General features: G+C 37.4%; 1 long non-coding RNA gene across 3 annotated transcripts in view; it reads right to left on the bottom strand.

Moving 5' to 3' along the window:
• The window catches only part of LOC116567511, a 125,032-nt gene extending 101,378 nt beyond the window's left edge, over positions 1-23,654 (bottom strand). For all 3 annotated transcript variants that reach the window (XR_004276238.1, XR_004276239.1, XR_004276241.1), the window contains exon 1: positions 22,982-23,654. This is a non-coding gene — a long non-coding RNA (uncharacterized LOC116567511). The remainder of the gene's footprint in view (positions 1-22,981) is intronic.
• Positions 23,655-26,902: the final 3,248 nt, after the last annotated feature.

Here is a 26,902-nt window from a genome sequence, read left to right as displayed (position 1 = left end):
GCATTATGAATAGAATGTTTTAAAATCATACTACCAAGACAGGACAAAAACAACAGAAAGAATTTTTTAAAATTGTATGAAATAATAGATTCATGATCTATTAATGATCATGACATATAATTGAGCAGTATTGTGATAGAGCTATATAATCAACCTAACTTATCAAAACACCCCACTTGCAAGCCTGAGGCTGAGTCAATTAAATTCTTGAATTCATCAAAGTTTGTTTTCAGTGCTCCTCACCCCAAATGTCCATTTTTCATCCAACTAATTTTTGTGGTGGGCCGGCACTATACTAATTGCATCATTGGATTTCATCTGTAAGACACAAAATTACCTCTTTCTGGTCAGAATGTCTATGAAGACTGGCTTGGACTGAAGGACTTTCTTAGAGGACTTACAAAAGACTGCAAGAAGTCATCAACCACCTCCAGCAACCCAACATTGTCTATACCTCCTTCCTCTAATGCCCCAGGCATGGTAGGTTTTCAATCCTAAGACACACTGTCAACAGTTTAGGTAGCTTCCTTGCTGTATCATTTCCAAAGCAGGTTGAACTACACACAAGGGAAAACTGAACATGAGGTGGCAAACAGAGACCTGTTTGTTTCCACAGAATAAGAGGCCAGAAGGTTGAAAATCCTTGGTTGGTGTGGCAATGCCATAATGTCATTGGTACAATGCCTTGTATCACTGTTCTGTCATGTGCTTTGGGTACATAGTGTCGTCTCAGACACTATGATACTGGCACAGACAGGAGGAAGGGAGAAAGGCAAGGTGAAAGTCACATGCCAGCTGAGCCTGGATCTCACCTAAGGAACTTCCCTGAATGTCTAACACTGAGACTTGTATTTATATCTCATTGTCCTGAACTGCATCATGTTTCTACCCCTAAACAACAAAGGAAGGAGTTGTGTTTTTTAACTGGGCACTTCGTCACCTGGAAAAATAATTTGGATTATGACAGTAATAAAAGAATAGAACTGGGGTGTCAACTCTCAGCCTGCTACACTCACATTAGTCATGCATGGGAGAATCCTCACACTGCTTGCTGTATCTTGCCTCTGCTTAACCAATTTTGTAATTTGGACTCTGTTGACTCTAATTCTGATATATAAGGACACTTTGGGTTATAAATCAAAAGAAAACAGTTCAAGTATAAAAAACAGAGCTTAAGTGGAAAAATAAATTTAATAAGTTCATATAAATTAAAAGTCTGGAGTATACTGGCTTCAGGTATAGCTAAATCCAGGAGCTGAAACAGTGTCAACTACCTCATTTTCCTTCTTTTCCTCTTCTCCTCCTCCTCTTCTCTTAGACAAGCTTCCATGTAGCAGAGAAAACAAAATGGCTGCTGGCCATCCACATTCTATAAAGAGTATTTCCAGTGGAAAGAGTTGTTATGAATGATACTGAGTATCATTCCAAGGATGAGTGATCATCCTTGTGATCAAGGATGAGTGATCATACCAAGGATGAGTGATCCTACTTTTCAGGAGTTCACAAGTCTAGTGGAAATGCTATATTTTCTTGGGTGAACCAAGCTACGTAAGTTATACTCCCACTAAATTGAAATAATTTTAAAATATATCGTTCATTTTTAGAACATACTTGCACCTATCATTGTTAAATAAATATCCCATCAACTCTAAGATCAGAAGACTGAGCATTCTATCTCAAAAGGGACTCCAAAAAGCAAAGGTTTTGGCATGTTGCATAGAAAAGGGGTTCCATGCCAATGAGTATCAGAATCCATGCATACTTCATCTTATTCTTATAGATTTAAAATGTTCATTAACATATTAAGAGGTCCTAAAGTTAGGTACTAAAGTTAGGAAACCAATACAATTCTATATAATCCAGCATTGTCTCAATTTTACCATGTAAGAGTGTTTTGAGTTGAATGAACAGAATGAATAAAAATCAGCCCCAGATTTGAAAGAAACTGTAAAAGCAGGAAAGAAATGAGAATCACAATTTACACTTTATAATGTGTCACATGACCTCCCTCCTACCTCTAAAGACATAATTCCATATTCATGCCATAATACAAGTCATAACTATAGTAAAGGTAAGCAGGGACCAAAGCAGTGAAAAGATGAGAGAATGGTTCACTTTGGTATTTACCGGGAGATTGAGTTATTTCTTTTAGAAGCAGCTCTGTCTTCCAACAGGAATCTAAGTGCATTTTGACAGGAGGTTGCTGAATGGTTCATGTTGTTTACGATACAGTGTTTCAGTTACTTAATTATACACTGAAGTACCTAGAAATGAAATATCTCTTTTATGTACAACACACCTAATAGAGCATTGTCTAGGATGAAACTACACAGCTCTCTTTGTATTCAGGCATGTCGTTCAGTGGCTTATACATTAATAAGCTGTGTACTTGATGTGGACAATAACTATGTGCCTTCAGCAAAAACTAAACTGGTCTAGTGGCCCTCTCTTGGTACACATTCTGCTTCCCTACCTTCACGCCATTGTGCCAGCGATTCCTGGTATGTGAATGCCTGAATGCCTGATTCCTATCTCTTCTATGAAGTCATCTCTGACAGTAGTAACAATAACAGTTAATATTTAGTAGGCACTTAACATGTGTCATGGTCTAAGTGCTTAGCACACATAATTTATTTTGATCTCCATATACCTTAAAGCCCCATGGGGTCAGTTTAATAATTATCCCCATTTTATAGGAGTTCTAGGAGACATGTTCTGATCATTTCCCAAGAACCATTTTGGAAATTTTCCATTAATGCATGGCCCTATAGAGAGAACAGGAACTGCCCCCCCCTTGACCACTTTGACACAGCACTAGTTATAGGTGTTTTGTGTCAGATTCAAACATAAAAGGTTATAGAGAATGTCTGAACTAAGGCTGGCTATTGAGGAACATGGTAGGTTGCTGAAATTGAGTAAACACGAGCTTACTGGGGCACACAGACCTTGAAAATCATCATCACCTAATTACTCTCTAAGCTGTCCAGTCTGGATCAGATGCCATATATATATACAGTCTGTTACATCAAAAGAAAGATGCAGGAATCCATTCACTGAAACTGATATTGTGCCTTTAAAAAGTATTTGATTTCAGCATTTAAAATACCGTGCTCCACTGGTTTAATTTTTATAAATGTTCCCTCTCTTATAGATCTTCTCAATAGCCACATCAGAGGAAAGTGAAGCAAGAATAAGCTCCTCATTCAGGCACTCAGTACACTCCTGCTTGATTGGAATGGATATTGTACATAATATGTCCCTACAGATGTTTCCTCCAGTGGGGCACATTGAATTTCATTTAAATGCCAAGGCACAAAATCTAAAACAATGTGACTTTAACAAAAAATCTGATGAGGAATTTGATGAGAAAATGGCAAGAATTCCTGTGGCATTTGGGTAACAATTTCAAGCCTTCATTTTAATAGAATAAACAGGATCATATTTCATTCAAATCTGGCAATGAGATGAGCTTTGGGTATTACATTGATATAAACCAATAAAGAATTTGCAAATTTGAAGCACTAATTAACAGACACAATATTAAATGAAAAAAGTTTGCTCCAGGGGCAAATATATTTTGAAGACTTTAAACTTTTATTAAAAGACATTTTTTGAATCACTTCTTTCGTAGTTTACTCTTTTGCTGGTTTTCACAAAATGTGGGAAAACTGTGGTATTTTCAAACTGATACCTTCAACACAGTATCTGATATCATTTTTTACCTTTTTTGAGGCAATACATCAATGTCATAGTGTTTTGAAATGTACAGAAAAATAAGCCAAAGCATGAGACTAAGTATCACACAATAATCAGAGCAGGTTTCATTTAAGATACTTCATCAGTGGTTAAAGTCCAACAAACCGTAGTTTGGTATTCAAGCTGACCCTAATAGATACATCCTATAACAATTATCAGAGGATCCATTCCTCAGATATAGCAAATGATGCCAACTATTGCCAAGGGGAAGGGTAGGTATGCAGAAAGGCAATGATAATGGCAGAAGGATATGGTTCCACCATCTTGGATTAGAACAGACTTGAGATTTTATTCATATAATCATATAACTCAATTCCACCACTACTATGTCAAGGGCATCCACTCAAACACCATGTGAATGCCTTTGTGACTTCTTGACCCCACAGATGTCTCTGGGATGCTCATTTGAATCCTAGTTCACCTAGATAAAAATGTGAAAGAAAGTAGAAGGGTAGGTGTGAGAAAATACAGTGGACTGAGGTCTTGCAGGCATATAACACTTCTTAAATAAATGATCTGTTAATTTTCAACTCCATGCAAAAATTTTTTCATAACAGTTCTAAAGGAAGAACTCTCTGAAGCCTGCAGCACACAAATGTACTACAGAAAGAATGTTCTTCACCTAATTGCAAGGTTGCAGTTACTTTCTTGAGACTACAATATCTAAGACATATGTATCTAAAGATTCATACTTCAGAAAATAGGTATGTCAGCCAGAATGTTGAAGAATCAAATATGTAAAAATGACTTTCATATAAACTAATGTGGGCTGGCTGTGTGTGCGTGCGCACAAACACACATGCACACATATGGAATTGCCTATCTTTGTTTGAATGTGTCTATTTGTAAACAAGTAGTTATTTTGTCCTAAGCATGTATTCAGCACAAGTCAGATGGTGTTAATACTACCTGATCCAACAATTTTGCAATCTGTGCCCCACTTACAGGTTTTCACAGAGAATTAATTTGTTTGCACTACGACTAACCACCACATTCTCTAGATGAAAGAAAAGGGGGATTAAGTATGGTATAAGGAGACTTATATACACCTTAACCTCATATAAGAAAGGTATTACCACATCTATACACAAATGGGAAAAGTAAGACCCAGAAAGGTGAAGCACCTGTCTAAAATCACACAACTGACAAATAAAAGAGCAAGGACCAAATAAATTTGGCTCCAGAAGCCAGGCTTCTTCTCACTCTACCAGAACATCATAAAAATTACTTAAAAAGTGAAAGATTGAATCAAATTAGTTAAGCCATCAAATAACTAATTTAACTCATTTTAATTCATTCATCACTCAAAAAATTACATCTGACCTAGTGCCAAGAATATCTGTTTCATGAAAACTGTGAACCAGATTCTATTAAAGAAAGCTTGGGAACAAATGTATGCTCAACACCCTGCTCCTTTGGTGTGCCATGTTTTCAATTAGAACCTTATCCCTAAGTCCATTTTACCTCAGTCTTTTTTTTCTATTTCTCCAATTTGTCATATTTTACATACTCTTGTTCACAACAAGCAGTGCCTTCTGAAAGAAAGCATACTACAAAATTTTCTTCTAGTGCGTTAATTAGAACTTACTAGGTCAACCAGTTTTCTGAGAACCATTCCCCACCCCTAGTTTTTGAGATAAGGGATATTTCACGGACACGTATATACTCTCCTTAACACAAATAAGTGATATTGTATTACAGGATCTATTGACTATATATCATAGTACTTACATACTGTCAATTTTACATCAGAGATTTAAGTTATGGAATATCAAGAGTAAGTGTAAACATCACTCAAAGACTTTATCTCCCCTACTGGGAAAGGAGTTAGTGCATTTGCAGTTACATAGGAATTGCAGTCTTGTTATTGTGCTTATTTGGAGATTAAGTATAGTTTAAGGGTATGTGTGTGAACACCAAGTTAACACAGGATGGTTTTGTGATGGTTAATTTGTGTGTCAATTTGACTGGATTATGGGTTGTCAAGGTATTTGGTTAAACATAATTTCTGGATGTGTCTGTCACAATGTTTCTGACTAAGATTAACATTTGAATCAGAAGACTAAGTACAAGAGGTTGCTCTTCCTACTGTGGGGTGGACCTCCTTTATCTGTTGGAGACCTCAATAGACTAATAAAGCCTGAGTAAGAGAATTCTTGCTCTCTGCTTGTCTTCACAATAGGACATCAGTATTCTGCCTTTGGTTTTATATTTGGACTAGAACTTATACCATAGGCTCTCCTGCTCTTGGGCTTTCACCTCAGACTGGAACTTTACCATCAACTCTCTTGAGTCTCCAGCTTACTAACTGCACATCTTGGACTTCTCAGCCTCTAAAATCAGGTTAGCTAATCCCTTATGGTAAATCTCTCTCTTTATAATTTATACATATATATGCATATATAAATATATAGATGTTGGGGCTTAGGGGATGTAATGAATGCACTTTTCATGTGAGAAGGATGAATTTCAGGGAGCCAGGAATGGAATATTATGAACTGAAATATATGTTGAAGTTCTAACCCTAATGTGGTGATATCTGAAGATAGGACCTCTGGGAGGGAAATAGGGTTAGACTTATTAGATTATAAGGGTGGGACCTTCATAATAGTATAAAGAAAAGATACCAGAGAGCTTGCTTGCTCATTCCCTACATGAATGCACTTAGGAAAAGTCACACGGGAACACAGCAAGAAGGTGGCCATCTGAAAGCCACAGAAAGAGCCCTCAACAAACCCAACCATGCTGGCACCCTGATCTCAAGTATCTGCCTTCAGAACTGGGTAAGAAAATTAATATCTGTTGTTTAAGTCACCCAGTCTGTGGTATTTTTTTTAATGGCAGTCCAAAAAGACCAAGATACATATTTTAAAAGGCCAGATTGGAATTCTATCAGTTCCTGAGTATGTCTTTTCCAATCATATATAACAAAACTAGGGAAATAACCACAGGATGGATTTGTGTCTTAGTCCCTTCAAGCTCCTACAGTAATAATACCATAAGCTTGGTGGCTTATAAACAACAAAAGTATATTTCTCACAGTTCTAAGGTCTGGGGAGTCCAAGACCAAGATGCCAACAGACTGGATGTCTGCCAAAAGCCCACTTTCATGTTTATAGATGACAACTTCTTGATAATGTCCTCTCTCAGTAGAAGGAGCTTGGGAGCTCAGCGGGGGCCCACTTTTAAAAGGGAACTAATCCCATTTATGAGGGGACCACCCTTATATACTAAGCACCCACTCCCCACCGAAGGCCTCACCTACTAACACCATCACACTGGGCATTAGGTTCCAACATATGAATTTGGGCAGGGAGAAAGTACACAAACATTCAGCCCATAGCAGTTTGGGAGCCCACTGAACCCATTGTGAGATGCGCCTGGGCTAAAATTCCATTCTTCATTTACTTCCTTAAGCTTCAGTTCTGACTGGTAGACCAGTGACATTTTTCCACCTTCTGGAATTAATATCAGTTCAGAGCAGCCCCCAAAAGTGTGACTTTTTTTTTTCTTTTCTCAATGCACACAACCCTAGTAAAAGGACATGGGATCCTTTAGGAAGACTGGAAGAAAGATTAACAATATCAATTTACGCAATAGAGCAGGGCCTTTCATCAAGGAGTCCTGGCCTCCACTTCAATCATGGGATTCTGGGTCTATAAACTGGCTCAAGCCTGAGAATTGATAGAGGGTTCCTGCTTTGATGATTCGGTTAGATTGCTATTCACTTGACCTAGAACTCTCTCATTTAACAGATCAAGTAAGAGTTTAGTAGCCTGTCCTATTTCACTGCTAGTGATACCATGATGAACTAGACAATACCACAGGTCTGTGCAAGTCAAGACTATTCTGAATACTGCTTTGATTCTATTGGCCATTATGGTAACCACACTCATATTGTCTTTAACAATTAAGAGCTACGACATGGCCCCTGTCACCCTAGAATTCAGTTATCCTCACTGCATTTAGTTGTCCAATTTGGCGATAGCAATTCCCGCTGTAATTTCTGAACTACAAAGGAGAATGACGATAAACTCTTCAGGATGCTAGGGGTTCCCTTCACAAGTTCTCCACAGTGGTGGTGAAAGGTGTGCCCTCTGGATTCTTTTAGGGTAGATGAGCAGACCCTACATGATAAATCCACTCTACCCTTCCAGGGTTGTGTGGCTCAGTGTGTATGAGTGTGCAGCCCAGAGTTGGGGGGGGGGGGGCGCGAAGGACAGTATTCAAAATTTAAATATAAAACAGAACTCTCAGAGTTTTTTTATTACAAAGTGCTTATTCCTTGCAGTACTAATTCTACCAAACCACAATCTTAGAAGCAAAGACTTGACTCTTCCTTTTAGTTGAATATAGTTTTTCCAAGGTTGGGACAACTCAGTACCCTTCACAAAGATAGTGTGAATTTTCCCTATCTTCCAAAGATAGTGACATCGCTTTTTTCTATTTCCAAGCAAGAGGTAAGTGCCTACAAATATAAATGAGCCACAGCTTGCAGATGAAGGGCCTGATTGTCTTTTAAGACACCGGCATGAATCAAAGCCAAAGGGGAGGAAAGTACTGCCCATCCAGCATTGATACTATCAACAAAACTTAAAGAAAATTGAATTCTGTATTTAAAATGTCATTAACTGTGAAAATAACTGGCATGCTAAAGAACAAAAAACAAATTAAAAAATTTTACTCCAATATCTATTCTAATAGTTTAGCTTTACCAGTATACAGAGCAATACAGAGCTGTTTTTTTAATTAAACTTGCATACCTTCAAATTAAAAAATCATCTGGGAAAATGATTTGCATATTACACAGTTTAAGTGCTAAGACTGTGATGGGTTTGCCTCCTAGGCTGGTGCATTTGAGATATAAACTTTTAAAATTTATTTTAGTGAATACTGTTTATATCTGCATTCCGATCATGTATAAGGCAATTTTTCTTAGAAAATTTTGGAAACATTTGGTTTTACATAATAAAAAAAAAGTGAACCAACAGTTTATTTTCCGCTCCTTCATCTATGGGTAAGATCATGAATATGGGTATCAATGAGTCACTTTATATCATTCAAGGACAGATATGGAAAGTTTGAATTTTAAGTATTAAACATTGTTCTTCAATTTCAACTGGTATCTACGATCTCATATACAATCTCATTTTAATGATCTATTTATGTTTCTGTTTGTCCCACTAGACTATGAGCTTTTTGAAGACCGTGATTCTGTCTTACTCAACTTTTCACATCCAGTGGCTAGTGCCATCCCTGGCATGAATCTCTATGGGCAGGATATTTTCAGCCCAAGACCTCCATATGAAGGTTTTTCTTTAGTTCTTACAATTGAATGGAATGTAGCATTGCAGTAAAATTCAGATGAAAAAAAGCTACAACGCCATCCAGCTAGCAGGCTAGCTGCTCCCTTGTCTGCAACCTCTAGTAGCATTACAAAAATAATACTTTGTAGTAATTGAGTCCTAGGAAATCTCCATTTCCAATCTGTATAGAGCCCTATGCAGCAGTCCAGGAGCAGAAATTCTGGGAATCCTGCTAATACCTCTAAGACCCAAGCTCTCAACCTTATCCCCATCTTCTTACTTTTTATAAAACCCCGGTACATAAAATTTAATTATCATGCCCTCCAGTTTATGACACATGGCTATTATCTGTCTGCACAAAAAATTTTAAAAACCCACCCATTTTATTTTTGTTATAATATATTAGATATATATTTCCTTAGACGTACAAGTTTCCTTGAAAAGTAGAATGTGGCTTAGTTTATTTACACTTAGAATATAATTTTCTTATATAGGCAATATTTAGTTACTAAACATACCAATAATCACAAACCATTTCCTATGTGTTCACTAAACATTATGCTTTTGGTTTCTGTTCATTTTTCAGGTAACTGAGTGAATATAACCCATTACTTGTGACTTCTGTGTTCCATCATATGAATACACCATAATTTGCTGAGCCACCCTTTTAATACCTCCTAATCCTCGCTACCACAAATAATCCTGCAGTGGACATACATTCCCACTTGTGGACTTATCTGCCTGCTTCATTTCAGATCTCCCTCCAGGATGGCCATACCAGCTTATACCCCTATCAGCACTTCTTATAAGTTCTCGCTTCTCCATATCCTTGCCAACACTTGATACTACACATTTTTTTAAACCTTGCCAATTTAATGGATATAAAAAATTTATTGCATATAAATAATGGCTGGTGCCTTATTTTCCAGGTAGTTGTTGCTCTAAAGAGATGTTACTGGTTTTTGTTGCAATGAGAGCTGGCATTCTTATCTTGCTCTCACCCTCAAAAGGAAAACATCTAATATCTGCAAGAAGCATGATCCTTGCTGCATTTTTTCAGTGGATAGACTTTCTAAATTTAAGGAATACTTATTATTTTTCAAAAATGTTTCTTCAACAAGTATTAAGAACTTAATGTATAATTGTCACTGTTCTAGGACCTACAGATACAATAGTGAACAAAACTGACAAAAATCCTTGCCTGTACTCAAAGATCTTGTGGCAGGAAAACCAGAAAATAAACAAGATAAGTAAATTAGATGGGAATATGTACCAGACCAAGATGCTAAATTAGCACAACTTCTAGATCTCTCCCCTTAGACTGATCCCACTAAAAATATCAAGATACTGAGAAAAAATCTGAGAAAGCCCATGGAGCATTGCTGTCAGCGATGGAAAAAAGTGAACAGATTCACAAAATATTTTGGTAAATATTGGTGACTGTGTGTGTATGATGAGTTTCCAAAAGAAAAAGTGGCAACCATTGTGGTGACGGTGACTAACTTCTTAAAACTAAAAAAAAACTCATGTGAAAACAGGACAATAGCCATACCACACACATGACATCTTCGACCTTATTCCAATCAGAGATGAAACATACAAACTGTATTAAAATTGGTATTAACAGGGGTGCCTGGGTGGGTCAGTGGGTTAAAGCCACTGTCTTCGGCTCAGGTCATGATCCCGGGGTCCTGGGATCAAGCCCCACATCATGCTCTCTGCTCAGCAGGGAATCTGCTTCCCCCTCTCCCTCTGCCTGCCTCTCTGCCTACTTGTAATCTCTGTCTATCAAATAAATAAATAAAATCTTTTAAAAAAATTGGTATTAATATCAATAGAATTAATGACAAATCTCACAATATGTTTCACATGTGTGAGGAAATACTCTTATGTGCATTTGGCATTACAGCCAGGCGTTCATAACTGTTCTTTTTTCTTTTTTTTTTTTTTTTGTTCATAACTATTTCTTTTTTTTTTTTTTAAGATTTTATTTATTTATTTGAGAGAGAGACAGTGAGAGAGAGCATGAGAGGCAAGAAGGTCAGAGAGAGAAGAAGACTCCCCATGGAGCTGGGAGCCCGATGTGGGACTGGATCCTAGGACTCTGGGATTGTGACCTGAGCTGAAGGCAGCTGCTTATCCAACTGAGCCACCCAGGAGCCCTTGTTCAAAACTATTTCAAAAATTCCTAGACTGAGATTTGTTTAAAGTACTTATTTATTTATTTATTTATTTGACACAATTAAGAGGGAGAGAGAGAGCACAAGCAGGGGGATCAGCAGGCAGAGGGAGAGGAAGAAGCAGACTTCCAAGGAGCAGGGAGCCCAACGTGGGGCTCGATCCCAAGATGCTGGAATCATGACCTGGGCCAAAAGCAGATGCTTTTTTTTTTTTCTTTTTTGTATTTTCTTTTCTTTTTCTTTTTAAAAATTTTTTTTATTAATTTTTAATTTTTTTATTAACATATAATGTATCATTAGTCCCAGGGGTACAGATCTGTGAATCACCAGGTTTACACACTTCACAGCTTAACCAACTGAGCCACCCAGGCGTCACTAGTCTAAGACTTTTTTTTAATAAAAAAAGAAAACTAGGTTTCATTTTTGTCAAAGAGGGTGATCCAAGCTACCAGTCTCAGGTGAGGGCCCCCACTGCTTGAAGGATGGCAAAGACCACAGCAATACCAACCACCAGAAACAGAAACCCACGGACACTAGCCGACTGCATCTTTTATAGGTTCAGAGCTCCCAGGGAAGAACTCAACACACAAGACACCAGTCAGAAAAATGCTTTACCCACCAAAAGAGGAAGAGACACAACAAGATCAGTGTCTGCACTGTAAGCCAGTTTCTCATGGCCAAGAGGTCTCTCCCAACAGCCTATGCAGGGCGATGACTGCACATATACTCCTCTCGGGCTGCAGAAGAGAAAGAATAGGGTTGGCCAGGTGCCACATGACAGACACTTAATAAGCAATACAAGAAAGTCACTGCACATCCAAGACAGGGAAAGGTTTCTCCTAATAAGGAATAAGAATCTGGGGCCAAACAATGGCTCGGTACACAGCTTCCATATTGGGGAATAGTCCAGGCCCAGGGCACTGACAGGGCAATCCCCAGGTGTGTAACAGGTCATATGATGACTGCTTCCCCAACCATTTTTATAGACAGCCACAATTTATTCTCTTTCCCATTCTTAAGTACTTTTTTACATGAGCATCAGACGGGCTACTGATAGGAAATCACAAACACTATTAAGAAAAAGCTATCTGGGCACCTGGGTGGCTCAGTGGGTTAAGCTTTTGCCTCCTTCTTCTCAGGTCATGATCTCAGGGTCCTGGGATCAATTCCCTCATCAGGCTCTCTGCTTGCCAAGGAGCCTGCTTCTTCCTCTCTCTCTCTGACAGCCTCTCTGCCTCACTGATTTCTCTCTGTCAAATAAATAAATAAAATCTTAAAAAAAAAAAAAAAAGAAAAAGCTATCCAAGGGTTGTATGACAAATTCAGATTTTCTCATTCATCCTTCTTCTCCTACATATGACAAGTTAATTAAGAAAAATTGCACCTGGATGGCTCAGTCAGTTAAGGGTCCACCGCTTGGTTTCAGCTCAGGTCATGATCTCATGGCTCAAGAGATCAATGCCCACCCACTCCCCATTCACACCCCATCCAGGCCTTGTAGGGCTCCATGTTCAGCAGGGAGTCTGCTAGAGATTCCCTCCCTTTGCCCCTCCCCGCACTTGCACACTTATGCTCTCTCACTCAAATAAATAAGTAATTCTTTAAAAAAAAAAAAGAAAAATTGCTGATTTTGGAAATAGTAAAAAACAAGTTATACTGATTTGTAGTGTATCACAGAGAGTAAAGGTAGGAAATGCTCATAAAAACTTCATTGAAAAAAAAGTATCTGCAAAAAAAATGTTTTCAACCTCTCAAAAGCTGCAGGTGGGTTATGGAATTCTACCAGCTCAAGTAATTTCAGTCTTTGTTTGGAGATGAAATTGCTTAAATCTTACCACTATAGTACTTATCATATTTGAATCAGAACAGCCTTGATAGATAACTGTTAAGAACCTCCTCTCAAACTTAAGAGTTTGTCGTCACTGGTCCCCAGAGGACTGTTCATTTTTATGAGTTTACATATGCCAATTATACCTTATTTAATGGGCTCTATCTATTTAGTAGGACTATTGATGAAACTTGTATCAAACTGCAGATAGGCAAAAATATCTAATATGCTACCAGTGAGAGGATCCATGGAAATAGATTGCAAAGGTCAAAAGGAATTTAATGCAGGCTTCTTTTAAGCACTATAGTTGTTAAGTGGAAAGCTGTCTATTCCTGAGAAAGAAGAAGAGGTGTAATTCCCAAGTATATAGAACTAAGATACTATGGTTTCTAAAAACATACTCAGAAAAACAGGACTCAGACTTCTAAAAGGCAAGATACACTACTCCTAAAATGTAAAGGCCACACTATGAGAATCTATAACCCAGTTCTGGACTATAATCTAGTGTTTATAATATTTTGGTAAACCATGCTATCACATTTGAGTTTTCAGTTGCCACATTTGTGGCTCCATATGTTTCTCTCCCTCTAAAGTGCAAAGTTGTTTAGGGCAGGGAATCTAGTGTAATGGAAATAAGATGGGTTCCAAAGTTGGAAGACTTGAGGTTGAATTTCATATATGACACTTTTTGTGTACTGGAACTTGCAGGCCAAGTCTCTGAGGCTCGGTTTTCTCCTCTCTAGATGAGGATAGCCTTATAGCTACTCCATAAGGTTTAAAATGAGAAAATGTCTGAGAAATAAATGTGTATATTCTAGAGCATTCTACAAATACTGATGACTACTATTGCATATCCTTGTGTCCCCCAGAGCAGCACAGTGCTGTGACGATTCACAGCACCCATGACCTGCTTGTTGACTAGAATACACTCATTTAAAATAGTGAATTCATCTTATACAATAAGAATTGGGAGGTTTCCTCTTCATGAGGCACATTCCAGGGGAAGAGAAAACTCAGATTGTTCCCCCAATTTAACCCCAACCCCTCTGCTAACATCAATTGTTACTTCTCAGAAATCTTATTTCCTAAAACTCAAAAGGTCTTAGCCAACTGGGAAACCAAGTTTTGCAAATAAGGAAGACAGCAGAGGACCCTATAACATCCCCTTCCTGCCACTGTCTCAGTATTTTCCATTTTGTATATATCAGTTAATTTCTCACAAACCTTGGGTCCCCCTCTGAGAAATATTAAAACATTTTAAAAGTATATTTAGTTTTGTATTTAATGGTGCCATAGCCTTTCAAATTTCTGTAACTGTTATAAAAACCCTAGAGTCCACCTGGATAAATCCGGTGCTCCATTAGTACTGTACTGACCACCATTAAAGACCACAGATCTAACAAATGAACAATGATTCCCAATAAATACTTTAGCTAAAGGAGGACATATTCTTCAGACGTATTTTCTACAGGCAGGTCTTGAGAGGTCTTGTGCCAGAGGTTTTTCAGAAGCTCACAAAGACAATAAAACTCTATTATATGATATTCTTCTCTTCTTGAACTCAAGGGTGCTCCATGTCAAATCAGCAAACCATAATTAGGAGTAAAGAATATGGAGTCAACCAGTGAAATGTGAATATCTATAACCCATTAGTTATGTGACTGCGCACAGGTTGCTTCACTTCTCTAAAAGCAACCACCTCTAGCCCTACTCCAAACCCACTGGCCCTTTAGAAAAAGGTACTCCTGGAGCGCCTGGGTGGCTCAGTTGTTAAGCATCTGCCTTCAGCTCAGGTCATGATCCCGGTGGGATCGAGCCCTGGGTCAGGCTCCCTGCTCGGACAGGAAGACTGCTTCTCCCTCTCCTACTCCCCTGCTTGTGTTGCCTCTTTCCTTGTGTCTCTCTCTCTGTCAAATAAATGAATAAAAATCCTTATTTAAAAAAAGGAAAAAGAAAAAACTACTCCTTTCTTAAGGTACTTAACTGCCAGAAAATTGTCATATATATAATATATATATGCACATATACATGTGTGTGTATATATGTATGTGTGTATATATATATGTATATATGCATGTACATATATACAAATGTCATCAACCACCAAAGTGAATGATACTTCCTAGAGCTTATGTGGTGTACCACCTGCAAAGCCATGTATGGTGATAATCCCTTCTTTGTAAGTAACTGAGATTTTATCTTGCCATTTAAAGCATTTAGAACAATTTCAATTCATATCTGCTATTATTATTATCAAATCATCATTATTTAGTAATGCGCAACCTATACACCTATGATACAAAAACCTGCAACATTAATACTGTCCTTCCCAGACAATAATATAACAACATTATAATCAAGTTCCACTGGACAAAACTTGAACTTTCTAAACGAGAGATGCAAACAGAAGCATTAAAACCATTCTCTAAACACTTTGCAATGTTTTAGAGTCTGGTAAAATTTTTAGTCAATCCAAAATGTTTGCATTGCCACCATATACTTACCAATGCCACTCTAATCTGCCTTTTCTCTGTCTTCTCATACTAACAGGAAACAAGACCGTAACTATAGCACAGTATGCTTATAGTTCAAATCTGGACATAGAGTCTCAGGAAAAGCAAGCACAAAAATAAATAAATAAATAAATAAATAAATAAATAAATAAATAAATAAATAAGGAGAAACAAAATATATTTAAATTATATTCAGTTCTCTAGTTGAACTGAAATAAAATTTCTACGGAAAGTTAAAATTTGCTTGTTTGTTCCCTTTGGTTTGTTTTGGATGGGTTAATTTTATTTGTTTTTGGGGCAGAGGAGGGCTGTTGAGGATTTGGAACAAGGGACAAGCACCTTTGATTTTTAAACAGACCGGGTTTACAGACTGATACGAATTTGCATATAGATATGTGAAAGAAATCTTTGAGTTCCAACCTCATGGCCATACCCTAGTCTAGAAGCAACTTTATTCACATTAAATGCAGGGGAAAAGAACGTGTTTATAAACGGAAAAGGAAATAGTTTATAATTGAGCAGAGCTAAATGCTCTAACAGACAATATGCAAGGAATAAGAATGAAAAACATTTCAGTCCTTCTTTTGCTTTCTTGGTCTAACACATCACTCCTTGATGAGCTAGTCTGACCACAGCTGGGCTTTACATTTCTGTAATTAGCACAGCAGAAGCCCAAGCAAGGGCACGGCTTTTCTTCTTCTATTGTTTGCACGTTGGGGGGCAGGATTCTAAATGTCAGATGCTTCTTCCTATTACAAAGTGGCCTACTAGCTCCTTAAAAACCAGTTTGAAAACCTTTCAAGAATCATTGAATTGGGCCCCATAGCCTACATTAGGTAGAGACTCTAGCAGCAGGGACCTCCAAAGGGCTTGTCAGCTTTCTCAGGAAAAAATAAGAACAAAAATAAATGAGCTTTTAGACTGCCTTGTGGAAAGCTCTGGTGTGAATTTAAAGGTACCAGACCCTGCCCCTTGATTTCATATTCATGTCATTCCATAGGAGGAGAGAGGCTTTCTTTTAAGTCAGCAGATAAAGCCTGAGGAAAAGCCAAATCATGACTTCTGTGTGTGAGTTTTATAATTCCAAGACGTTCATTTTCATACCTACTTACTGACAGCTAGGTCTCCTAAGTCAGTAAATAACCTAAGAAGAAAAAGTTTGGATTCTTGTTTTCCTGACAGTTATATAATATGTAGGTCCTGTAAAACACTAGGCACTGATTTTATATCACTAGAAAACTGCCGGCTATCCAGACACCTAAAAGTTTTATATAGTCCTAATTACTGCAGTGTAGGGTGGAAGGGAACTAAATCAACTATTCCATTTTTTGTGTGTGAGTTGCCAACCCCTGGAAATAAAGCCGAGGATTAACGTAAATGGAAAAGAAACCCTACGTTGCTTCAGTTTTTTGAAAAGTCCATGTAACTTGGATATATACTCTCATCTTCTTTTTCTATTTTTCTAGGTTAGGTGAAACTCTACAGACCATGATGAAAACCAGAAAAGTCATCATTATTCTGAGATCCCTGCAGGCCAGCCTTGTCTAAGGACCTGTGGCCCATTACTGAGTAACACGGTATAAAATTCCACTGAGCAAACTGGGTACGCCACCACAAAACCAAAGACCAAGATCCCTGACTCATGACTCGAACGGCAACAATCAGGGTGACAGGGCAAAGGAGGGAAGAGTATAGAATCATGTAGGACAATTTTCCACCTTGGTGGGTCATGTTGCCACCCCTAAACTGAAGAGCCATTACATCAGACAAAATTTCCTAAACTCTTCTCTACTTTTCCTCTACCTGAGAGGGAAACATCATGACAGTCTTGAGGGAAAGGTGAAATCCTATTTAGAAGATAGGAATCGTTTTACTGATGAGTGTCTTTCTCACTTATCAATAATCTCCTCAAGCAGCCAAATGCTTATCTGTGGGATAGTTTTTAATTTTTGGAGAATGAAATGAGGGAGACAACTTAAGGAGAGGAAAAAAGTCCCTAGACACCTTGTAGTTATTTGGATCCGCTCCACCCTTAACCTTAATCTTCTGCGGAAAAGTGCTCACCACTCCCCCGAATTTCCATAATTTCTCTTCAAACTAATACGTGATTTGGGCTACACTAGTAAAGATATTGTGGAGAGTCACAACACAACTCACGTATTTGGATCCATTCTGTGTCCCTTCCCTGAATATATGTGTTGTTACGTGTCCACCCACATGTACACGTGTGCGTGTGCATGCAAGTGTGTGTACGTGCCTGCTCAAGCATCAAGCCTCAACAGTACAGCTCAGTGCTATCCATCAGAACTTTCTGTGATGGTGGAAAAGGTCTATATCTGCCCTGTCCAATATGGTGGCCACTAGCCACCTGCAGCGAATGAGCACTTAAATGAAAGTTTTAATTTAAATTCTAAAATTAAGTTAATTTAAAATTTAATTTTTAAAATTAAAATGTGAAACAAATTTAAATAGCCATACGTGATAAATAATGGCTACTATATCAGACAGAGCACGTAGTGAGGATCAAGGTCTTTATTAGATACAATAATAGCACATGTTGGCACAGATATATAAATGTTCTAGTTTTCCACAGATCAAACTCAAATACATAGAAGAGTAGATTGTATATACTATAGATAATATGCACATACTAGCATACTAAGGAATGAATCTTAATCAGCTCATTTGTCAGGAACAAGCTATGTAGTCATTAAGGAATTCAGGATTCTAGCGACTTCCATGGCAGTTCTAAGGACTGTCATTCCATTTAGCTGAAATTGGAGAAAGCATGGAGGAAGCTATCTCAGAGTTTTTGATCAGTTGGGCCTCGAAACAGAGTAGTTCCACTTAATGTTTCATTGACCAGAAATCAGTCACATGTGCATCTATGAGCAACGACCAAAAATAAAGCTATGTATTCAGAAAGAAGGGAAACAGATTTTGGTTACCAACTAACAGTTTATGCCACTACAAGTGGCATAAACTGTTATGCCACTTTTCTTTCTTTCTACATAAAAGCATACTCTTCGCTAAAACCAGAGATAACTGAAGTTTTATTTTTGAAGGGAATACCAAGCATTTTTCCATAAGAAGATACAATAACCAATATTTAAGGTTGAAATACACTTTTCAAGTCCTTGAAAGGGGTTAGTAGGGAAACATAAGCTTTATTTATAAAAGATACAGTAAATCATAGCTAAAACAGACAGACATTCATTACTATCTAGCCATTTGTGAGGTAAGTGTTATATATATATACACATGCACATGTGTATATGGGTATAACCATACTTTACATGTAAAAGGAATAAGATTTTTTTGACCCTATCCTCTCAAGGTGAAAATCATTTAATCAATTTTGTCCTCCTGGGGCCAATATCACAATGAGATAGGCAATCTGAGTCCAGAAGAGTTAAGTTACTTATCCAAGGTCACAAAGCTAATTAGCTGACCAGCCAGAAATTATTCTTAAGTGTCCTGACCACCAATCCAGTGCTATTTCCAATATACTATTGTGAATCCTCATCTTAGTGAGTATACACATTAGCATTCCATTTGTCCACAACATAAACCAAAGAGAAAAAAAATGAACAATGTTTTATAAGATATGGCATAGTAGCTGATTGGGGGTTTTGTTTGCTTGCTTAATGACTTGTTTATTTTTCTTTTAGGTTTGTTTATTTTCCCCCGTGTAGTAAATAACACAAGAGGAGGTGTACCTAGAGTTTCAATAACCATCATCTGTAAAACTGTTGGGCAAAAGGAAATAAAAATCAAGTCAAAGTAAAACTCACCCAAGCAGCCCTCTAATGACCAAATGACTTTTCAGGTCACAGTGTGTCTCCCCTCTCTCTGCATCCCTCCATGACAAAGAATGGTCAGTGTCAAGAAGGGTATTCTACACGTTGCCAAGTACAAATCCAAGACTTGTGAAAAAGTGTCTCAGTGTTGCCAGTACCAAGGGATGGCTGACTTTTCTAACACAAAAGCATTGCCATTATTCCTAACCAAGTACCAGCTAATAGGAAAAAATAAAAAACAGTACCTTTCACAAGCACCTATCTGAAACATACTCTGTGTTCAGAGCAAAAAACAAGGGACAGATGTCTGTCACATTAGAAATATCTTTCAAAATCTATGAAAGTAATTTTTGGAGCTACTTTAAAATATCTTATATAGGAAAGATGATGGTTCTGCTATATACATTAGGATAATTTGACAAGAACAAAGTTGATGGTCCTGATGGTGCATCAGGTTGAAAATAATGACATTTTTATCAGGTTTTATTAGGGAATATTGTAACTATATTTCAGAGTGAGAAGAAACTGCAGATTTTCAGAATTATTTTAAAGTCTTTTAAAGTACCTCCAGAAATAAGCATAATCCAACTTTTCCTTTTAGTAACTGCTTAATCTTCCATGGTAAAAAAAAGTTATATTCTTTCCTTTTAGTAGGACAGGTAAAATTGTCACTTAGAACATCAAAGCTATTAAATCTGTTTTTTAAAAGAATCATCTCTTAGATTCCATAACACTAGCATTCTAGCTACTTTCCTATTACCGTTTTAATGAAAGAAAAAAATCTAGCTAAAATTGCACTATCTGACCTTTGCATTAATAGTCTTGCCTCTTGCCCGTCAAGCTAATAAAGAGTTCAGGGAATCATAAGGCCTCATCTGGAAACGATAGAATTTCTGCCTTTGTCTTTCTTCCCTGGACACTAATGGCTTTTTGTCAGTCCTCCTCACTCAGTGTATGACACATGAAGGCTTTCCATTTTAGTTGTCCATTAACTTCAAGCATTATGACAAGAACAAAGCAACCCCCTAAAGAAACTAAACTCAAACACTCATATTAAATTTCACCAATTCCTCAGCTTATAAGGTGCTGTTTTCAATTGTCAATAACGCTCGAAAGAGTAAGCGATATCCATTACTAATTAAAACAAGCTGTTTAAATAAACACAAAAGGTCACCAAGCCCGCAGATCAACATACTCATGCTATTGTTTGGTTTCCTGGTCATTACCATCTGATGATTGTTTCTATCTTCTAGTCACCTATTTTTCTAAGTAACAAATGTAGAAAATAAGCACACAGAAAGCAACAAGTCCACAGTTAGTGCCAGGAGGCGCAGAGCTCCAATGGGGCAGTGGGTATTGTTTCCTGAACGTCAGTAATGTGCATCATATCACTGCAAATGAAAGCAAAGAAATTTTCATTTATTTTTCCTGAGTTCGTAGGGATCAAAGGCATAAACTACAGGGAAAATGCAGTTTTTATTAGGAAAAGTGACACCTGTAGTTTTCTATAAGATTTTTAAACAACCTTTTATCTAGATGGATGTGCTATTAAGGCACAAATAAAATGTAATACCTTGTCTGACATGCTGAACAATGGCTTATTTTAAAAGTTTTATTTTTGTGCAACTAAGTCCCCTATAAAATATTTTGAAACTATTTGCTCAATCTTTGCTTGAGCTCTGACATTTGAAACTGACTTTTCTTTTAGACTTGTATTCCCTAACAGTATATTAATTACATAGAGGATATAATCTCTGAATTAATATCAAACCAATTGAGTAAGCCGGTATAAGGAGTCAGATAGACTTTTTAAGCTTCTTAATATTAAGTTGTGTGATTCAGTTATTATAATCAATTCCAAGTTATCAACAGAAGTAGAAGGGAGAAATAATTTAAATTAACAAAACCCAGAGATAATTCCCAAGGTTCACTTTAGCCAATAGTATCAACATTGTCCTCCAAAGCTTTTATCCAAAATATTTATGCACAATTGTGTTACTAATTTACAGATTTTTAATTCATCTTATTTTTTTCTGACCTAAATTATAGCAGAGGTATTAATGAATCTTGAAGGAAGGAAGAGTACAAAATAATCTTTGTTGCTCATCTATTATATTCCTGTCTGAGTGATAAAACCTTCACATATATCATCTCATTTCATTCTGTGAGGCTGGTAATATTACCCACAATTTGAAATTAAGATTACTAAATCTCAAAGAGTTTACATAAGGTATTCAAAATCATCCAACCAGCAAGGAGTAGAATCTATGTAAACACTCCAATTATATAATCAAGTCCAGCAACCCTAGGCGTTGACTCAACTCAATATGATCCCTTAGCTAACCAGAAGACATACTGAGTTTGAAAGTTTCAAAGGGTGTTTATTTGCAGGACATAATGGAGTTGCCTTATTCCATTCTAACCCTGTGATTACACATATTGTGACTTGGCTTCCAACTTTACAGCATTGTAGTTCTTTGGTGCATGGAAGCATTTCATCAGTTACCATACAGTGAAAACAATACAGCTGGATAGTAATGTTGACTTTGCCATTCAATACAAAAAAAGAAAAGAAATTCAGATGTCTGTATCTAAAGAGCTATAGCATTTAGACATTTGAAAATTGTGGTTCTTAGATTCTGAAATTCTGCAGAACTTGTAGCCATCACTTACACTCCACTTAACTGTATTCTGCAAAATTTAAAAGTAGGCACTTTTGGGACATACACAGCACTGTGAAAAACAAGCAATCTCAAAAGCAGAATCTACGGGACAATGGATTAAAAGTTAAACCTGATACTTTTTCTACTCACCCAAGTAGTCTAATTAAAAAGCTACTGTATCAAGTATAAACTAAGCCAAGATGAATATGTTTTGCCAAAACTTCAGAACCCACTTATAAATCACCAAATTCAACATAAACCATTTTCAATGAGTAAAAGCATGAGAAAGTGTATATTAAATGTTTCTATACCTTAGGGGAAAGACTATGCTTCATAGATATTCAAAACAATAAAGAAATAGAATGTTTAACTTAAGGATAAATAAATCAAAATACTGGGTTAAACGTCCTTTAATAACCTTAGTTTCTAAAGAATAATGAAAAGACATTTCCATTTTTAAAAAATTTCCTGAAACATGAAACATCAAAAAAGAAACTGGAGATACTTTTGGTGACAAGAAAACAGAAGTTATTCAACTTACTCCCTCCGTGCAGACTCTCCATTGTCTTTCATTTTTATTCTTCCCTCCCACTTTCCTAGGCATTGACATTCACCAGAACCTTATCAGGGAAAAAAAAAAAATCAAAAAGCGGGATATTCAAACCCATCGATTCATGGTATATCTTAGCTACTCTGATAAAAGGCTTGGTGGAGAAAAGGGTTTATACTGCAAAGTGAAGTGCACCATGGATGACCTGCGAGACTGAATTTCTCCAGGCCATCGAAAGCTGACCCCAAAGTGAGTGCCTCATGGGGAAGTTCCCCTGTGGACGCTAGAGGGTGGGAGGGAGCCTGCTTAGGAAGGCTACCGCAGAGTAGAAGAAGCGGTGGAGTGCAACATCTGAACTTTCAAGTTCGCTATGACGGGGTTGTACCTGGCTTAGAAGTGCTCAGATGGCGAAGAGGGACGGAATCTGAGGAGTGACCGGGTGCACCGAGGATCCCGAGGGTCCAAGGAGGAAAGGGTGGCGCCAAGGTGCTGCGCTGTTCCCAGGCAGGGGAGCCGGGAAGCGGGCAGAGAGCAGCAGGTCTTGGTGCAGGCATAAACTGCAAACTGCAGCGGGGTAGAGGACCTGCCTTCCAGGGACCGGGCAGCACGCGTGGGGAGACCCTCCGCTGGAGGAACAGTGCCGGTCCACGCCTTTGGCGACTCTAAAATTTGGAACTTTGAAACTGTGTCACTTGCCTGAGAAGAAAAGCCTCAAACTCTGGCAGGGTTCAAACCGAAACCGGGAAACAAACACGGTGATTGGTTGCTTTTCTGGGAGGGCTCCGTGAAGGATAGGGGGTCCCAACTTTCAGGTACGAGGCTAGAGAGCAGGGCGCAGCCATTTTCATCCCGCTCAACCGGGCTGAAAGCCTTCAGGGCGCAAAACAGCGCCACCTAGTGAGACCCCAACCCTACACCAAGCCCCGCCCCCTGGGCCCGGAGACTCATTTCCAGAGAAACAAGTCAGCCTGAGAATCCCTGCAGCCGGCCCCTCTCCCCGCGAAGACCAGTGCAAACAACTACCTCCCACCAAGTTTATTGATCATGGAGTGCTGCAAAGCTTCAGATCTAGGGGAAACAGGATCAGGCTTCCTTTTTACTTTTCCTTTATTATTATTATCCTTATTACTTTTATTTTACTTTTCTCCTTTTTTTCTTTTATTTTTATTGCATTTTCATTTATTTTCTTATATTCTCCAATTCCTTTAAAAATTTTTATTATTAATTTTTTTTATTTTTTACATATAGACTTTTCATATATTTTGTATGTCTTTGTCTACTTTCATTTCATTATTATTTTTTTTTTTTTAGTTTGGGATCTAAATTCCCAAAACATACCCAGAATCTAGTTTTTGTTTTTTAGTTTTCTTGTTTGGTGTTTTTGTTTTTCTTGTTTTTTGGGGTTTTTTTTCCTCTTTTGCTTTGTTTTTTGTTTTTGTTTTTGTTGTTCTTTTTTCTTTTCTTTTCTGGACAAAATGACAAGATGGAGAAATTCACCCTAAAAGAAAGAATATGAAGTTGAATTCATAGTCCAACATTTAATCAATACAGACATAAATAAGGCATCTGAACTAGAATTTAAAACAATGATTATAAGGATACTAGCTGGGCTTGAAAAAAGCATAGAAGACACTAGAGAATCCCTTTCTACAGAGATAAAAGAACTAAAATCTTGTTATGCCAAAATTAAAGATGCTATAACTGAGATGTAAACACAAATGAAGACCATAAAAACAAAGATGGACAGAACAGAGAAGTGCATCAATGATACAGAAGATAAAATTATGGAAAATAAGGAAGCTGAAAAGAAGAGGGAAAGAAAAGTAATGAGCCACAAAGGTAGACTTAAAGAACTCAGCAACTTAGTAAAACATAACATTTGTATCATAGGAATCCCAGAAGATGAAGACAGAGATAAAGGGGCAAAAGGTTTATTTGAACAAATTAGAGCTGAAAACTTTCCAAGTCTGAGGAAGGACGCAGACATCAAAATCCAAGAAACACAGAAAACTCCCATTAAATTCAACAAAAGCTGGCCATCACCAAAGCATAGTATAGTCAAACTCCCAAAATACACAGACAAGGAAAGAATTCTGAAAACAGCAAGGGAAAACAGATCCTTAACCTACAAGTGAAGACAGGTTGGGTTTGTAGCAGATCTGTCCACAGGGACCTGGCAGACCAGAAGTAAGTAGAAGGAAATATTCAACATGCTGAATAGGAAAAATATGCACCCAAGAATTCTTTTTTTTTTTTTTAAGATTTTATTTATTTATTTGACTGAGATCATAAGTAGGCCGAGAGGCGGGGGTGGGGTGGGGCGGGGAGCAGGGGAAGCAGGCTCCCCGCTGAGCAGAAAGCCTGATGCAGCGCTCAATCCCAGGACTCTGGGATCATGACCTGAGCCAAAGGCAGAGGTCTAACCCACTGAGCCACCCAGGGACCCCATGCACCCAAGAATTCTTTATCTAGCAAGGCTGTCATTCAAAACAGAGAGATAAAGAGTTTTCCAAAGAAAACAAAAAAACAAAAACTAAAGGAGTTTAGTAAACCAGCCCTGCAAGAAATTTTAACAGGGACTCTTTGAGTGGAGAAAAAACCCAAAAGCATCAAAGACTAAAAAGGACCAGAGAACATCACCAGAAACACCAACTCTACAGGTAACATGATGGCACTAAATTCATCTCTCTCAATAATCACTCTGAATATAAATGGACTAAATATGAGAATCAAAAAACATAGACTATCAGCATGGACTAAAAAAACAAAATCAAACAAAAAAATACAAGATCGAGCTATATGCTGCCAACAAGATATTCATTTTAGACCTAAAGACACCTTCAGATCAAAAGTGAAGGATTGGAGAACAATCTGCCATGGCAATGGACATCAAAAGAAAGCCAGAGCAACCATACTAAGAGCAGATAAAGTAGATTTTAATACAAAGACTGTAACAAGAAATGAAGAAAGGCCAACATACAATACATCATTAGTTTTTGATGTAAGGATCAACGATTCATTAGTTGTGTATAGCACCCAGTGCTCATTACAGCATGTGCCCTCCCCCATTACCCAATTACCCCATTCCCCCACATATATGTTGACTAATTGAACATAATAATAAAAAATGAATTCAAAAATTATTAAAAATTAAAATTTAAAAAAGAAATGAAGAAGGACATTATAACATAATGCTATAGTGGTCCATCCATCAAGAAGATCTAAAAATTGTAAATATTTATGCCTGCAACTTGAGAGCACCCAAATAGATAAATCAATAACAAACATATAGAAACTTATCAATGATAATACAATAATAGTAGGGAACTTTAACAGCCCACTTACAACAATGGGCAGATCATCTAAGCAGAAAATTATCAAGAAAACAATGGTTTGAATGACACACTAGACTGGAGGGACTTAAGAGAGATATTGCAGAACATTTCATCCTAAAGCATCAGAGCATATGTTCTTCTCAAATGCACATGGCTCATTCTCCAGAATATACCACATACTAGGTCAACAATCAGGCTGCAACCAGTATAAAAAGACTGAGACTATACCATACATATTTTCAGACCACAACACTATGAAATTAGAAGTCAACCATAAGAAAAAGTTTAGAAAGACATCAAATACTGGAGATTAAACAACATCTTATGAAAGAATCAATGGATTAGTCAAGAAATCAAAAAATAATTTAAAAAATACATGGAAGTAAGCAAAAATTAAAGCACAACAGCCCAAAAACTTTGCAATGCAGCAAAAGCAGTCCTAAGAGGGAAGTTTATTGCACTACAGACCTACCTCAAGAAGAAAGAAAAGTCTCAAACATACAACCTAACCTTACACCTAAAGGAGCTAGAAAAGGAACAGCAAATAAAGCCTAAAGGCAACAGGAGAGAAACACTAAAGATTAGAACAGAAATCAATTATATAGAAACAAACAAACCAGTAAATGGATTAATGAAACTAAGACCTAGTTCTCCAAAAGAATTAATGAAATTGATAAACCCCTAGCCAGATTTATCAAAAAGAAAGAGAAAGGACCTAAATAAATAAAATCACAAATGACAGAGGAGAGATCACAACCAACTCCACAAAAAAAAATCAATTAGAATACAATGAAAAATCATACGCCAACAAACTGGGCAACTTGGAAGGGAAAAGGACAAATTCCTAGAAACTTACAAACTACCAAAACTGAAACAAGAAGTAATGGGAAATTTGAGTAGACTCTGAACCAGCAAAGAAATTGAATCAGTCATCAAAAATCTCCCAACAAACAAAAATCCTGGGCCAGATG

This window comes from Mustela erminea, chromosome 10, assembly GCF_009829155.1.
Source record: "Mustela erminea isolate mMusErm1 chromosome 10, mMusErm1.Pri, whole genome shotgun sequence".
In the NCBI taxonomy this organism is placed as follows: domain Eukaryota; kingdom Metazoa; phylum Chordata; class Mammalia; order Carnivora; family Mustelidae; genus Mustela; species Mustela erminea.
The sequence above is the reverse complement of the archived record's forward strand: the minus strand, read 5'-3'. Positions and strand labels throughout refer to the sequence as shown.